We start from the raw sequence: 9,274 nt of genomic DNA, 5'->3' as shown, positions 1-9,274 counted from the left end.
ATAATATTTTATTTCTAGTAAATGTTGTTTTCATAAAAATATTTCTTTAAAATCATCTTTCCATTTTATACAATTATATGCATCTTTATACTTCTTACGATATTTATAAAACAATCTCTCTAAATCAGTTTGTAATATAATAGATTTTTCTAAATGTCATGATAACATATATCCTTATTTTTTTAATTTAAAATCATTTGTTATCTTTCATTATTCTTAATATTTTAGACTTTGTATGTAAGTGTATATAATTTTCTTATATTTATCCAACATTTATTTAGTTCAACCCAATCCCTTATTTTGCATCAGATATTTAACTCTTTGTAATTTAATTCTACTAAGTTAATCTCATCATTGTATTATAATTCTCTTTTTATTAGAAAGTACTCAATATATTACAAGTACTTTTCATTTATGAACTTACTCCCATTGCAAGAGATCGTCGATCACGGTTATTAGATACCGCTTCATAATGTTTACTTTATTGACTTAAATCATACAAATTTTTTTTTATTATAGCTTACTCTTTTTTAGAAAAAAAAAAGCTAATTCATATGAAATCTTGTATTTTTTAAATATATTTATAAGGAAAGTCATATATCATCTTCATGTATTCTATTATGTTATATTAAACCATTATATACAATTCTCATTTTACTAAATTTAAATTTAGGTTTTATTTCTTCTAGGTCAAATTATATTTCTTATTACCAATTCTAAAGGTTACTTAACACATTTTGTCCTTTTTAGACTTCCTCTCTTTTCTTGGGGTTCTATATGCAATTCTAAAATTTCAAGATATAATCCAGAATTTTAAATACATCATGTTCTATTAGTCAACTAGACTATCGTCCATCACTAAAGAATAGGTTAACTCGATCTTTGTCATTATTTTTATGATAGTCCACTCTCATATCATCGTTAATGAATACAAGTTAGATTGATCTCATAATTACTATAAAGTTTAGATTTAAGGCAAGATAAAGGGATTGACAAAGTTTGCATTAATTTAGGATAAACTTAATAATGTTATCAGAAAGATAAATAGATTGATACCACCCAAACTATACTCGATATATCATAATAGATTTGCAAGGACTAGAAATTGATAATACCATAAACATTTTCATCATATCCTAAAATGCCAACAATACTAAAAGGATATGTAACAATCGAATCATTCGAATTGTACCTTAAAGATGTCGCAAAATGACTCATACTAAAGAAAACAACATGAATAATAGTTTTGTAAGGAATGTAGGTAATAACTTATCCTTCACATTCTTTAACTAAATGGGATCTTTAATTGCTTGTCTTTCTTCTTTTGGAGTCTAATTCCACTCTTTACTTCTCACTGGTTCACCTTTGCTACAAAATATTGTTACTCTTTAAGGTCGAAAACACATCTTTTCAATCTTCCCAGTTTGGATCTAATTCAATATAATTTGTACACATTGTACTTCGCCATTCGATCTCAATTCATTCTTTTCTACTTCCAAATTTTAGTTTCTAGCACCTATTTTGAGAAACTTAAATACTATACCTATTATAAAATTGAACATTTAGAAACCTAGAAACATAAAATCTCACTTTCCAAATTAAGGTCAACCACCTTAGAATTTCCAAATTCATATAGATACCTATAATTAAAGTGTACACACTAATCCCAATACATAGTTCACTTAAACTCATACGTTGATACCAAATTGAAACACCCATTGACAAGGTAAAACTTTAAAATATTTGATTTTTAACCAAATCAATTTTAGAGTTTTAAAATAAAAAAAATTCACGTGTCCTAAAGTTCAAAACAAGTTTAACTTTCAAATAAGATATATAGCATCAATTAGTAATTAAAAATAGTTCAAGGTTACCATACAAGTTCTACAAAAATCCTCTACAGTCATCAATCTGATCACATGTCAAAGTATAGTTAATAAATGGAATGTCTAGTGACAATACTCAAGGTTGATGTGTTTAGAGTAATGATAATGACAATCATCTTTCAGTTGAATTCAGTTTCTCATTGTTCTTTAGAACATCAACATGATGTTCCGAACATATATCTAATGAGTCAAGGAACTTTAAGACTAAGACAGATTTTGATTTCCAAACTTAAACTATCTTATATCATTGACCAAGAATTTAAATCTATTGAAATTATGAGTCAAGGATTCATTCTTATAAGCAATAAAGTATTTTTACTTCAGTTAAGGTTGTTTTCCAGATTGGGGCTAAGCTCTTATGTCCCATCATATGCAACCATAATTATATTAAGCTTCTCTTTGGATAAAGTAATTTTTTTGAACATATTATATACATAATATGGTATGGTATTATAGATAGTGTCCATTGATCTTACATCAAGATTGAATTTACGTGTATCATATTCAATCTACAAGTTTGTTGGAGTTCCGACTGTTCTTGTTTTAACACCTTCCATTGTGATCCAACTCATTGAGATGTATGGGTCATCATATATTACTTCTAGGATATTACAATCCATTGTTTCAAGAACCATTATGGTTTTACTAATCACATGGTGAAATTTTTATCAATTAATGGTAGGCACTTATTGATGGAAATAAATATGCAAAATTTTACTAAGTTGAAGGGTGATTTTGACAATGTATATAACACTACAAAAGTATTATATTATGTAATATATATTTTGGTGTAAGATATAGTGAATAAAAGTGGTCTAAAGTTGAAGATAAAACATAGTTAGCACCATTTTTACACCATTTTAGAATTCATAATGATTTAAAGTTAGAGATGGTCTTAATATAATCTAGTTTATCAACTTTCACATGTATCTAATGATGTATGGATGAATATGTTTTACATTGTTGTTTCATTATCACAATTTTAATATAGAGATAATAAATTTCTAAGTAATTTGATGGTAATTACGAACACATAAGTATTTAACAATAATCCTAAAATTTTGAATGTTGACAACCATAAACGATTCACACAAAACTATCATACGTTTGTGAATGGTAAGTTGCATTTTCAACACAATGTTAGGATCAAAGAATGGACTCATTAGCAATGCATTTCACTGGAACCTAGGGTGTGAAAAAAATAAAACTGAATAAACCATCTAAACATAATAAGAAACGAGATAACTGGTTTGGGCTATTCGATTTGCGAGTCGCTTATTCAGTTAACCAAAAACCATATAGCTTATTCGGGTTAAACGGTTTAAGTAAAAAGAATAGGAAAAACACCAAATTAACCCACAAGCCAGTCCAACATCCCACCTTTATTCAAAAACCATATGGGAAGCCGAAGCCCGCCCCTCTTCTAATTTTCAATGTCAGCTGGTAATTAGGTATGAAGCTTATCTTTCTTTCATTGTGTCTCTAAGTGTTTTTATGCTTATATGACATCAATTAGTTGTGATGATATTTGATTTGGGTGTGTTTGTGTTTGTATATCAATATATATATATATATATATATATATATATATATATATATATATATATATATCTGTGTGTATGTTTGTTTATATGACATCTTAGGTTCTCTTATGTGTGGGTCTAGAACAAATCAGAAAATAGAGAATACATCAGTTTTCAATTTTCGTATGGGGTTTGGCCAAGCATGTGACATGAATTGATTCTTCGTTTTTACTATAACCTTTCATCCATCTGGTCAATTACATTTGAATATTTAGGTTCCACATCCTTTTACATGTTGCATATCTAATTTTGGTCTAGTTATGATCACATCCCCTTGCTAATGATGTCTTAGTGGATTTTAATCCCCATGTGACCATATTTATTGGTCTATGTAAGCAAAAATTCCTTTTGATGCTATTATGTTGGAACATTTTATTAGAAGAATAATGTGCTTTGGGTTTTCTGCTACTATTGGATTTTAGTTTGAACGGTTCACTTTGACTTTTTTAACATTTTGTTTTTCTATTGTTGGCTTTTTCTGTAGTTGTCGTGCTTTTTTTCTTCTTTGTATACATGTATTTTAATTTTTAACATTAAAATTTAAGGGATTAATATTGTATACTAATTATGTTTATGTTTTTGAAAATGGTTAGATTTCTCAATCGGTTAATTTGAGAGATAAAGAAACGATGGATGTTGAAATTGTAACACTACATTTCATGTTTTTCCCTTTACGCCCTTCATTTTAAAAATCATTGTAATTAGGTCACTAGCCGAGTACGCTTGGTGTACTCTATGAGTATGTTGGGCGTATTGGCTAGTTGGTCCGGATCGTGTAGGCACCCATGTATGCGGGGTGTACGGTCGGCTGGGGCAAACACTGATTTTTAGGGTTTGTGCCCTATTTAAACACCTTAAGTTGCTTTGGGAGTTTCTTATGACCAGACTCCACCTCTCCAAACCCTAAGAATGAAACCCTATCCTTCATTTGTGTGTTTGTGAGCCATTATTGTGATCTTGTGGTGTTTTTGGAACCTTTGAAGGAGGTGAAACTTGGTGGTGAAGCTTTGCTGGACATGGAGCTTGAAGATCCAAAATCTTCATCTATTTTACAAGATTTTGGAGGTATAAAGCTCTTAACTTGATGGTTCTCCTGATAGATCTATTTAGGGCTTGTTTTTTTTTTATGGTCCTTTAAGCCATGTTTGAGAGTATGAGCTACTCCAAAAGCTAGGATGATCACATCGCACACACACACACACACCATGATTTCCGTTTTACTTGACTCTGATGTATTTTGGGATGTTTGATTGATATACTTTGTTTTCCTTATGGGTTTATGAACATGTTTGATTGGTGATTTTATTATTGAAACGAAATTTTTGGTCTAAAATTTTGGGACGGTACAGAAATCGTTGTGAAAGATACTAACGCCTCACAATCACAATTCAAATGTAGGTAAAGTAAAAAAAAAAGATTTGAATTTTGGAGTCACTATGAGGACTTTAAAGATCATATAGGAGCAAGTAAAAGTATGTGTAAATATTGTGGCATATAATACTTTTCTAGTACTAATAAACATGGTACTAGTAGTCTTAGAACACATATGAAACTATGCACTACTTACGAGGCCTTGCTTGTGGATAATCAAAGACAAATAAATTTTCAATCTAATAAGATGGTTGAATAAAGTTCAACCAAAAAGCTAATAGGTATGCATTAAGTTATATGTTTGTAATAGACGAGCTTCCTTCTTTTTTTTTTAAGGTAAATGTTATTTCCTTATAGTCATTATTCAAGCATTTCTCAACCATAATTTAAAGTACTGTGTAGAACTACTTTTAGTAAATATTCCCTTAAAATGTTTGAAGATGAAAAGGGAAAAGGTTTGTCATTTGATTAAAAAAGGTAGGATATGTTTGACTACAAATAGTTAGATGTCTCATGGGAATGGCTTTGCCTCTACCGCACCTTTGATGCCATATAAGCCCGAACACCACCCCTTGAAAGCGATTAGGGTGTGGCTAGGACAGCACTACATTAGTAGAAGGGAGCATTGGATGATTGAGTCTGAAAGGCTGACCATATTACCGTTGGGAATGGTCAAAAAATGTAAATTAATTTTTGTTTACTAAATCTATAAATACATAACATTTTTAACCAAACTAACTCACAAACACTTCATATTTTACCATGTTTTTTTTTTCAAAACCTTTGAAAATGTCATCCTCCAAAAAGCGTACCAAACAAAAAACACCCACTAGAAATACCACAGCCCCAAGACCTTCATACAATCACCCGATTTATTTGCCTCATTTTACCACTACGACGATATGCTTCCTTATTATCCACAACATATCTCACAACCACAATGACCTAGACAAACACAAGCACAACTCGACCTAGATTTTGATCCTTTTGATTTTGTTTCTCAACCCGAATTTATTCCACAAACACAATCACAACCACAAACACCCATTTCTGAATCCAAATCCGAATTTGTTCAAGAAACTCAACCCGCTTGACCACAAAATAAAATAAAAGAGAAAGTGGATGCTAACACATAGGAACCCCAAGAAATGTTAGCATTGGCACAATCATTGATTGACGTTTCAGAAGATCTGATGACGGGAACTGACCAAAAACATGACTGTTTTTTTATGTGTGTTAGAGCTACGTTCCGCAAAGAATGAACCTACCACCATATTGTTCTAAACATCAATTCTACTCGAAATGGGGAAAGATGAACAAAGAAATCATGTTGTTTAATGATTTGTATAACAACATGAAATGATAATGGAAAAGCTACGAAAGTGATGATGTGATTTTGGAGAAAGATTTTAACGTTTACCAAAAAGAGCAAAATAAGCCTTTCATATTTTTTGAAGTTTGGAATCTAGTCAAAGGCAACAAAAAATGGTAAAATCAAAAGCAAGTGACGAGCACATCGATAGTGGCTCAAAATGGTCAAGAACTTCTGAATCCAATCATAGTACATCAGATACCCGTGTTGGTTTTGACCTCAACGATGATAAGCCCATTCAATTGTCACCATGATGGGTTTTGAGCACAACATACATTCCTGTGTGTGCATGCAACCCTAAATTGATTAGATCTAAGTTTTCTCTATTGAACATGCAAACAATAAACACAAAGAAGAAACCCTAGGATCTATGTATTATAATCAAAATTCACATAATAAAGGGTTATAATACATACCTTTAAGATTGTTCTTGTAAAAAATCTTCAATCCTTGCTTGAAACACCTATGGTAGCAAGCGCCACCAGTGTCGCGCCTCTAATGGTTCACAAAAAAACTCAAGCAACCAAGGATTACTATGTATATATATATATATATATATATATATATATATATATATATATATATAGAGAGAGAGAGAGAGAGAGAGAGAAGGGAAGAAGAATTTCGGCTCAAAGCCTTTTCTAAGAGTGCATAGCCAAAATTCCTTATGGTGTAGGGTTTATATAGGTGTTAGGAAGGTATTGGATTAGGCAGGTGTATCCAAGATAACCTTAATCCCTTAACCTCCTCCTTAAGGCATCCAAGGCACCCTTAGAGCCCAAGGAAACCCTAGGAGAATCTAGATTTGGTTCCCCATACCATAGGGAGGTTCTAGAATGCTCAATGCTTAACTACTGAACATTGTCACCTTTTGTCCCTGCTGTTTTAATTAATTCCTATATTCTCAAAATTAATTCCAAAGTAATTTCTGATTAAATATTAATTAAACATTATGATTTCTAATTAATATATTATTTCCGTAATACATTAATAAATCATTTATTTTGATTTCTAATTATTTAATTAACCAAGTAATAAATTATTAAATCATTCTCCCCTTTCTAACAGTTATCCTATTCAATTGCCAAGTTTGAAGGCAACCCAAAAGGACATTGCTACTATCAATTCAAGTACATACCAATTATAGTTATGGGCTTAGACACCTAATCCAACAGTCTCACACTTGGATAAGTCTAATAACTATAGTTGCAAGTATAACTTGAAAATTGACTAGCAAATTCTATCTACCAAAAGCCGTTGTCGAACCCTGACCTAGTCAGTGACGTGTCCTTAGATAAGTGATCAAATATTCCTCCGTTCTACAAGATATCGTATGGACATGAGACATGGATTATAATCAATCTCTCTGTCCAGGATTTGTTTCTTGATTTTCGATTTATGACGATTGATATCAAACTACTAATTGAACACATCAATTTAGTCCAAGCTTGGCCAAGCGCTTTAGATGTAATCATCAAATCATCGAGGGGCCCACATATATCGCTTTTTCCCGTTTAGGTCAAAGGGAATGGATAAACTTCGACTCATATACTTGCAATAATTACTCATCAACTCACGAACAACAATGTGTTTTATAACATCAAGTTACTGATGCGTTTACGTATTATCAATTCACAACTGACTCGTAAATAACAGCTCATATGTCTCTGTTTCAAGAATATAAGATATTATCGTTTCAAAATTACTCGTGTAAAATCCATGAAGTAATTCTCCAAGCATGGGTTAATCCAATACTTAAATCCCTATTTCAAAAGTACTCATGAATATTGCAGCAAACCATTGCTATGTCTAACCCCTTATACAATCTACAGTCTGATTCATGACAATCTTAAGTCACTACTTACTTACAAAATTATGATCGACTGTGGATGTTTTGAACAACCCAATTATTCAGGAAGTAAAACATGAGAAGTGAAACAAAATAATAACCTAATTAACTTTGGTCTCAAAACTATTGAATATAAATAAAACTCCTTTTATTTAATCACCATATTAATTAGAATTTATTAATTGTATAATGTTTCGGTTAATCAACTAAATACTTGAATTTAAACATCACTCATGCCATGTTATAAACATGCATACTATGTTTCTCTATGGTCCTTCCTTTGTGAACAGATCAATTGGACATTATCCCAATGATTCTCATTTCACAACTAGTAAAAATTCCAAATTCCTTTCATCTCTAAATGTGTTAGAGTCTAACCTTGCATGCAAGGAGTCAAGGAGTCCTAGAGTTAGATACTCATTTCAAAGGACATAAGAGTTACGATTACCACCTAGGATAGAAAGGAAATATACATAGTCATTATACAAGCCTTGTTTTGTTGATGATTCAGGGACGTAATCATCCTAAAGGGGAGATAATTGTAACACTCGCAGATTCAGGCTAGTCAACTAAGATATAATAAGCATTAAAAATGATTTTTTAAAAAGATTATCTAGGATAAATAATCTTAACCAAATTAATACTTAGGGTCAACAATTGTAACCTATTTGACGTAAGAAAGAAGAATTATTTGAAATTTATATGTTTCATGATTATTATAATACAATAAAATAGGAAAAAACAGTTGAATCACCCGTAACTCGTAAAAATAAGTGCGTCAAAATATCTATATTATTATATATTTAGGAAGTACACGTCGTCCCGATCCCGAAAATATAAATTTCGTCGAAATCCGAATCCGTAGGAGTTAGATATGATGTTTATAAGATATAAAAGTCAGTCGCACAGAAGGAATGTGTGACGTAAAAAGCTACAAAGAGAATGGTTGCCATTTAGTTAATTCCACCAAAACAAAAACCTTAGTACTCCTTAAAATATGAATTTTGAGAAAAATAATGCAAAAAACGGAGTCCGTATGAGAGAGTTATGATTTTAGCAAAATCATTTAATTTTATAAGAAATATGGAGAAAAAATAAAGTCAAAATTAGCCGACGGAGTCTAAACGAAAGTTGTAGATCTCGTCGATAAGTACGCGTGGATATAAAGAATGTCAAAAACGGAGTTCGTATGAATGATTTATAAATTATAATA

Source organism: Lactuca serriola, chromosome 5 (genome assembly GCF_051521515.1).
Source record: "Lactuca serriola cultivar US96UC23 chromosome 5, Lser_US96UC23_V15, whole genome shotgun sequence".
Taxonomy (NCBI): domain Eukaryota; kingdom Viridiplantae; phylum Streptophyta; class Magnoliopsida; order Asterales; family Asteraceae; genus Lactuca; species Lactuca serriola.
The sequence above is the reverse complement of the archived record's forward strand: the minus strand, read 5'-3'. Positions refer to the sequence as shown.